The following is an 8,517-nucleotide window of genomic DNA, read 5'->3' as shown; positions in this document are numbered from 1 at the left end:
CGTATCAAGGGCGGCCATTTACAATGGAATTAGCTTCCGAAGAGTGATATAAGACTAACCCTGGTAATAAATTAACAAATTCCTTCAGCCGTTAAGTGGAAGGACTAAGACCCTAAATGTCGGTCACCATAGAACCTTGTTTCTGATATATTAAAATTAAATAGATGGTAACAGAAAACACGCAGGTCCAAAACCATATTATCGAGTTTGCGGAAACACAACCAGATAAATATTCCATCATATAATTCTCTTGAAAGACCAAAGAATGCCAAACCCAGAATCATAAATCTATTAATAACGGAATCAAAGCTCGAAGCAAGCAAGTGTTATTTCAGTCTTGTGCCAGAACATTCAATACAATGGCAAACTATTAAACATTTATAAATGAAAACCTCACATAATACAAGATGAAAACAGCAGGAGAACTACACTGTACTGAATAGTAGCAAACTCTGAGATAGAAGCGAGGTCGTAGCCTCATAGTACAAGATATATACAACCTAGGGGAAAAACCCCTTAAAGCCCTAACATTTAAAAGACCAAAATGCCGTCAAACTAGCGGACACCATAATAATAGCAGAAGGCTGAGGCCAAACCTACGCTCTAAGTCTTCCACTTTCAGCCAGAGAACACCCAACCGGAGTATGATCTTACCCGGATGTGGATGAAGACCCACGTTGAAGAAGCGCCTTCCCACTGGGTAAGGCTGAGAGCCACAATTCTGCAACCAAACAACCTGTTTGCAACCTGCGTGGTAAATGCAGTCACAAGAAAATCGATTAGAGGGTCTGGCGAGGTAAATATCGCATACAGCTAAAGAACGGAAGAAAAGAATAACCTTTTACAAAAATGGAAACAAACTAATTACCTGTAGATAACTATCCACTGCTGGACTCTAAGGTAGAAATGGTCAAGACTTCAGCAGCGTTGAACTGAGCATCCATATGTTCTAAGCTAATGAAGGAAAGCCCTTATCCGAGCAGGCTCCGCTGGGGAACAACATAGCGAATGAGGTCAATCCCATAGCAATCCGGAGAAGAGGGAAGCCCGAGAAGAGCTCCACCGTTGGATCGCGAGGAACGAGCTGTTCCGTTGATGAGGCGAGGTATCCAAGTGGAGCAGGTGAGGACGGATGGCCTGACCGGGCCACGTACAGGATGGGCAGGAAGAATTAATATCAACCGTATCAGACATGTCATTCCATGTGATGACAGCGACAAGGAAAACACAAATCGGTATTGGAAATCAAGCCACGTGGTATGCAACCATAAAATCAAACCCTCTGACATTAAGCAGGGTATTAATGACATTGGAACAACAGTATTAAACGTAATTGCTAGACCTGTGTATATATCTAAAAGAGTACTGTAGACGATTTGTTAATTACAGTGATTTCTTTTAATGTGACTGTATATTAGAATTTTTTTTAGGTGGTGTTGTTATAATTATGCAAATGATTTGATGTAAAGTTTTTTATTATGTAATATTGGAGAATTTAAGTGATAGGGGAGGCAGTGGGGATATTTTGACAAGATCCAATTCTATTATTTTATGATATCCCAATTTGAAAAGAAATTACTTTGTTTTTTAGAATACTTATTGTAATGGGTAGTTCAGTCACCATCCATTTACATATTTTAGGGAATAATTAGAGATTTTATGAGATTTTATTATTTTAGAATAAGGTATCGTAAAATTTTAATTTAATTATCAATAATAAGTAGGTGGGTGATAGAGATTTGAAACCTTATTGGAATATTCTAAAATATTTTAATAGTCACAAATAAAAGATTGAGATTTATCTCAAAAATAGTTATGTTCTTTTCATCATTTTAATTAAATTGATTAATTAAAAAAACGTTATATAAAACTTTCTTAATTGATGTGTATAAGTAATGACATATATATAATTTATGAGTTATGAATGTTTACATTCTTTGTTGGTTAGGAACACGAGATTCAGACTCGGAATTTGGTGGTTTACATAAATATGTATTATTCTTATCAAAGAAATGATTTTCTATTTTATGAATGTTATTATTTTAATATATTTTGAAGATGTGATAAATATTAAGTAATAGAGTTTTTAAACGAGCCTAGATCCATCTAACCACAAATCTATCATTCCTAGAAAGGGATTAAATCCATCTAGATACAAACCTTTCCTCAAATTATTAATCCAAAGTTATTAAATCTAATAATATTAATACTAGCAATTGCACAATATGTTACAAAAGAAACGTCTTAAGTCTGTAGCATAGGAAAGAGTATATGTTACGCTATTTAATTGAATATTTAAATTATAAATTTGAGTTATTTTATTTAAAAAGAAAACTTAAGTTGGGAGAATTGTTTGGATAAGGAATCTAGTTTTTTATAGCCTAAGGTGAAAGTAGATAGTATATAGAGTATATCCACTTAAGGACAAAACAAACTGACTATATAACCAACCATATATTTGATGTAGAAATTATGTTGAGTTATAGTGCAATATTTATGAATGTAATAAAGACTACCTGTAATGAAAATTGATATCATTGTGAAAGTTATCTACAATTCAAAATGTTTGGAATTCCAACAGTGAAAATTGTTGGCCATCATATGTTGGAGCCCTAAAAGAAAGTGCATTAGCCTAATGGATTGTTGATTGGTGAAACTGATCCCATTCCTTGGATTACAAGTAGACAGGAAAGAATGTTGTGGATTGGGGTTGTTGTAGGTTGAGAATTGATTATGAATAGAGGAATTGGACTATATGAAGAGAGTTTAACTCAACCATAGTTAAATCAAATTGGTGGATTTATAATTTTAGCTTAAAGGACGACCTCTATTACAATGAGAGTTGGTGCAACAAGGAGCCTATGGTTGGATGGAGTGTCCCTTTTTCACAATTAGTTAGTAGATACGTCCTACAAATATAAGTGTTCGTAACTAGAGATTATGTGCCATGGATTATATTACATTCCAGTTTGTTCAATTCTATTTGCAAGTTTAAGTGTGCATTTTAAATTTATGATTTATGATGACCAAATGGTTTAATTATATTACATAAGAAACTTATCTAAATTTCTCTCATACCCTTATATCAAATAATATTAATCTAGAGTAAAGTAAATGGGCATATGGAATGAACATCATGGATTTGCACACTTGGAGAAAGACAAACATTGATGAAAGTAATCATTGTTGGCTTAAGACGTAAGTCGAACACTATCCTTGTTTGTACAAATATTTGGTCAAGCTTAACTCAAAAATTTTGGATTACCATGGGTATTTTATATCTAGATCTACAAGTTAATAATTCGCTAAGCATGCACATGGTATTTTTTCATAATATATTGGTATTTTATATCTAGATCTACAAGTTGACAATTCGCTAAGCATACACATGGTACTTTTTTAGAATCTAAATTCCAATCTAACTCTCTGGCATTTAGGGACTCTACCACAAACATTGATTGCATTTAATGGTCATGTTTATCCTATTGATCCTCCTTGGCATATGTTTGAATTGGGATACCACCCTAAAACAAACCTCAATAGTGTTTCTAAAGCTATTATTTTTGCCTAGGAATGCTCAACTGCAAAGGATTGTTAGGCATGTATTTGAATTACTTAGTTATAAAAAATAATGAAGCAACATCGACCCGTTGTTTTAGCTTAGATTCATAGTTTTAGCTTAAGGGTTGGCCTCTATTACAATAAGAGTTGTTGCAACAAGGAGTTTATGTTTGGTTGGAGTGTTTCTTTTTCACAATCAATTAGTGTATTCATCCTAGAAATGTAAGTGTTCATAACTTGTGATTATGTGTCATGGATTATATTACATTTCAGTTTCTTCAATTATGTTTGCAAGTTTAAGTTTGAATTTTAAATTTATGACTTATGATGACAAAATGGTTTAATTATATTGTATAAGCAACTTATCTGAATTTCTCTCATCCCCTTATATCAAAGAATTTTGATCCAGAGCAATGTGCATGCACATATGGAATGAATGTCCTTGATTTTCAAGCTTGGAGAAAGAAAAACATCCATGAAAGTTATCATTATTGGCTTAAGAAGTAAGTCGAATGTTATCCTTTTTTGTTCAAATATTTGGTCAACCTTAGCTTAAAAATTTTGGATTACCATTGGTATTTTATATCTAGATCTACAAGTTAACAGTTCGCTAAGCATGAACATGGTATTTTTGCAGAATCTATCATTATTGGCTTAAATAAGTAAGTTGAATGTTATCCTTGTTTGTTCAAATATTTGATCAAGCTTAGCTTATAAATTTTGGATTACCATTGGTATTTTATATCTAGATCTACAAGTTAACAATTCACTAAGCATGCACGGAATCTAACTTCAAATCCACCACTTTGGAATTTATGGACTCTACCACCAACATTGATTGCATTCAATGGTCATGTCCATCCTATTGATCCTTCTTGGAATATGTTGGGATTGGGATAGCACCCTCAAACAAATGTCATTAATGTTTGTAAAGATCTTGTTTTGGCTGGGAATACTCAACTGCAAATGATTATTAGGCATGCATTTGCATTACTTAGTTATAAAAAATAATGAAGCAACATCGACCCATTGTTTTAGTATGGATTCATAGTTTTTGCTTAGGGGCTGACCTCTATTACAATGAGAGTTGGCGCAATAGCAATCCTATTGGTGGGTGGATTGTCCCTTTTTCATAATCAATTAGTAGATAGTTCCTAGGAACGTAATTGTTCATAACTTGTGATTATGTGTTATGGATTATATTACATTCTAGTTTGTTCAATTCTATTTGAAAGTTTAAGTCCACATTTTAAATTTATGATTTATGATGATGGAATTGCTTAATTATATTGTATAAGAAACTTATCTAAATTTCTCTCATCCCCTTATATCAAGTAATTTTTATCTAGAGAAATGTGCATGGGAATATGGAATGAGCATCCTTGATTTGCAAGTCTGGAGAAATACAAACATCCATGAAAGTTATCATTATTGACTTAAGAAGTAAGCTGAATGTTATACTTGTTTTTTCAAGTATAACATAGTAAAGCCTTGTGTGATAAACAGTTGAGATCTGAGAGTTGCATTATAAAGAAATCCAAAATATTGATATTTTTTCAAGAAGAGGTATTTGAGTAAAGTGATGCAATTGAACATTCAAGAGGCTAGAAACCTGCCAGCTTCACAGAAAAATGATTAATCAGGACTCAAGTGAATATATGTTTCACAGAGAAAACATTTGAACTGAAAGGAATTAAAATTGTGAGTTGTCTCACTTTACTTATCAAAGTAATGATGGTATTGTGAATTTGTTTGTTTCTTGTCATGATAGTTGCAACTAAGAAGTATATGAAACCAAGAAGACACATTTCTACACGACTGTTATGAAAGATTTTCCTTAAACATGACACAACGAAATCTAAGTACGGTAAAAGTTAAACTTTCATACAAACAGCATGATACCGCACATCGATAATACAAAGTTACAAACTGATGGGCAACGCTAATACTAGATACTGAGATATATTAACGGTATAGTGTATATTGCATCTTCTTAAACTGGAATAAGAACTATGATCAATGATCACTAATTATAATAACCCAGATTTGAGTTTTGGATAGTTTTTATTATTTAAGAGATCAGGATGCTGGGATACCTTCGAGAAATCACTATCATCTTAAGTATAAATGGTCAGCAATCATTTTAATCTAAAAAATGGTAGGTGTAGGATTATGATAATTCAAAGTTCATAATGAAATCACTTGTAATCAAAAGTTATATCATATGATGACATGTCAAACATCTTGAGAGCTATGCCATGTTAGAAACATACAGATACAAGACTATAATTGGCAACTTCAGCAATAGTAACTGAGTTCAATGGATGGTACTTGAAAGTGGTCAGAGTGTCTATTTTTCATATGTTCAAAGTATGAAGCCGCACCCTAAATTTAAATGCTTGTGTTGTAGGAGCAATATGAATAGAATCTGAGTGGTACAAATACATAACGTGTAATCAATTGTATGGGGTCCTAGCCTATCAACAAAATGATATCATTGTTACCATGTGTATTTCTTCGTGTATGGACCCTGGAGTACAATGAATTTCATTATAACAGATTGAGGAAGAACATGTCTATTGAGTGAAAGAAGTCTACTATTATAGATGCATCATGTGCATTTTCAAAAGAAGAAACATATGATACATAATTCTGCAAATCAAAGACTAAGAAAATCCTACAGTACTTGCTACTACACACTTGCCCAATTCTGAGATTAAACTTTTCATTTAAACAGTAGAAGGTAGTCAACATACAGATAGATTTGAAACACACAAGCAATTAGAAAATACCCAACCCATGTCAAACAAGTTCGATGACAACGCTAGGAAACAAATTAAGCATAAAGCACTTAGTGCTTGTAACAGAGGTATATAAATAAAGAAACAGGAAAAATATCACTTTCTTATGTGATCAAGAATTCTTGCATGCAATTTTTATCAAAAATGGGGCACTGAATGCAACTGATTTGATAATTAAGTAGCATATAACACAAGATAACTGTCCAACTGTAACACAAGTTTTTGAGATAGCTTTCAAAAGAAAAATGCAAAACTACAGACATGGTAGGTTTAACAAAGAACAAAATATTTAACAAAAGCATTTTTTACCACATATAAGAATGCAGACTCCAAAGGGAGATGACAAAGAAAAAGAGAAACAAGCAAAAATCGTTTTCTTACCTAATCAAGAATGCCTGCAAGCAAATTTTACTAGAAACAGGGCATTGAATGCAATAGATTTGATAATACAATAGCTTATAACATAAGAAAATTGCCCAGCCGTATAAAAATATCTCAAGACAACTTTTAAAAGAAAATTGCAAAAGTACATACATGGTAGGGCTAAAAAAAATGAACCCAATATCTATAACAAAAGAAATTTCCCAGACATATATAAGAATAGAATCTTCCAAAGGGAGATGGCACACATCGCCTGTTAAAACTTAAGAGAAAAGTTCAAGTCGCACCTAACAAAAGTCAGTTGTTGGACTATTTAAAGTACAATGCAAATCAAATAAAGAATGAAATCCACAACTAGTCAATATGCCATGCTCAAGATACATTGAAAGTAGTAAATAAGTACCATAAATAAGGCCCATAAAACCTGCCAAAAAAAACTATTATGAATTCAGTATGGGGGGTTACAAGATTATGAAACAGCATTGCTGAAACTAATCTTGAAGATTACTAAATTATTCTCTCTTCCTTTAGCAATGCATCATTTATTACATCAGACATTAAAATTTGGGATGGTAGGCTTTTATACTAACTTATCATCTTTTCTTTGTTGCACTTTTCTTGGAATTCTTCGAAGGGTACCAGTTAGCATGTGTTATCGTTGACCTTAGTGGATGTTCAAGATGATAAACTGTATTACATTAAATCCCCCCGCTCTGCTTTTCCCTTCTTACAATTACAAGGCATTTCCTTTGTCATGTCATACATGACTTTTATGAATACACAATGAAAAAACCTCATGTATTAAACAAAGACCATCTACAAAAATAAAATATTGCATCTCCTAATAGTGCAAAAACAACTCGCCTTATTCCTCATGCATTATATTCATCGAAAGCAACAAGAGAGAAAGTTGCATCACGTCAATTGTTGCATCATTTGTCCCCTCTTCCTTTTCTAATAAATAAATCTGTAAACAGTTTATCATAAATGAGTGCAAACAACCATTGTAATTGCATCTATTAAGTAGGCAATGATATAAGTATGCACCTTACAGCCTGCTCTACCTAGTGACAGAGAAATGGCTTTGTCAATTCCTCTTGAAGCTCCAATTACAACAGCCACTGGGGCTTCAACCTTTTTAGGAGTTTCAGCAGTTGCTTGTTCAATTGATGCAACTTGAGCCTTGACACTTGCATGCCAACATAATAAGGCCCAAAGTTCACTTCCTGTAAAAGCCTTCATGACAAAACAATAATTATTTGTATCCTTGTTTGTTATTTCTTGGGTTAGAGTATGAATGGCTATCACACACACACACTCTTTCTCTCTCTCACACAGACACACATAACCATTAGTTATTTTATTTCTTTTCCTTAATATATGAGATAAAGAGTAGTTTGTCGTTAGGCAAGGACTGACAGCAATAATTTAAGCAGAGTTGTTTAAGCAAAAGTAAAACAAATGACATTCATGGAGAGACACAACTAAGTCAATCCCCTAAAACTATATTTAAGGCTAATAATAGCAAGTTGTGGTGTTTCCAAGGCAAATTCAAGGTGGTCATCAAAGGACCACAAAGACAAATCTATTTGTGCAAAAATATATTGTAGGATTTGACCCAATAAACTGCATGTAGATGCACCAAATGCAAACTATCTGGTCTCGTCCCATTTCAACATAATTAAAAGATAAATAGATTCATTTAGGTACAGTGATTGAATAAACAAAGAAACTTCAAGACAATCAATAATTGCTGCCTTCTCCCATTTTATCT

At 32.9% G+C, this 8,517-nt stretch overlaps 2 long non-coding RNA genes across 2 annotated transcripts; both read right to left on the bottom strand.

The window, feature by feature from the left end:
• Positions 1-264: 264 nt before the first annotated feature.
• Positions 265-1,303, bottom strand: LOC149196361 (uncharacterized). Its single transcript, XR_016254662.1, has 2 exons — positions 869-1,303; positions 265-747 (listed from the first exon to the last, which is right to left on the bottom strand). It is a non-coding gene; the product is annotated as an uncharacterized LOC149196361 (long non-coding RNA).
• A 6,305-nt stretch (positions 1,304-7,608) lies between these two features.
• Positions 7,609-7,923, bottom strand: LOC149196360 (uncharacterized). Its single transcript, XR_016254120.1, has 2 exons — positions 7,791-7,923; positions 7,609-7,710 (listed from the first exon to the last, which is right to left on the bottom strand). It is a non-coding gene; the product is annotated as an uncharacterized LOC149196360 (long non-coding RNA).
• Between the last annotated feature and the right edge of the window lie 594 nt (positions 7,924-8,517).

The sequence above is a fragment of the Pinus tabuliformis genome, chromosome 2_2 (genome assembly GCF_031772625.1).
Source record: "Pinus tabuliformis cultivar Carrire ecotype Pingquan chromosome 2_2, CPIR1, whole genome shotgun sequence".
NCBI classification, from domain to species: domain Eukaryota; kingdom Viridiplantae; phylum Streptophyta; class Pinopsida; order Pinales; family Pinaceae; genus Pinus; species Pinus tabuliformis.
The sequence above is the reverse complement of the archived record's forward strand: the minus strand, read 5'-3'. Positions and strand labels throughout refer to the sequence as shown.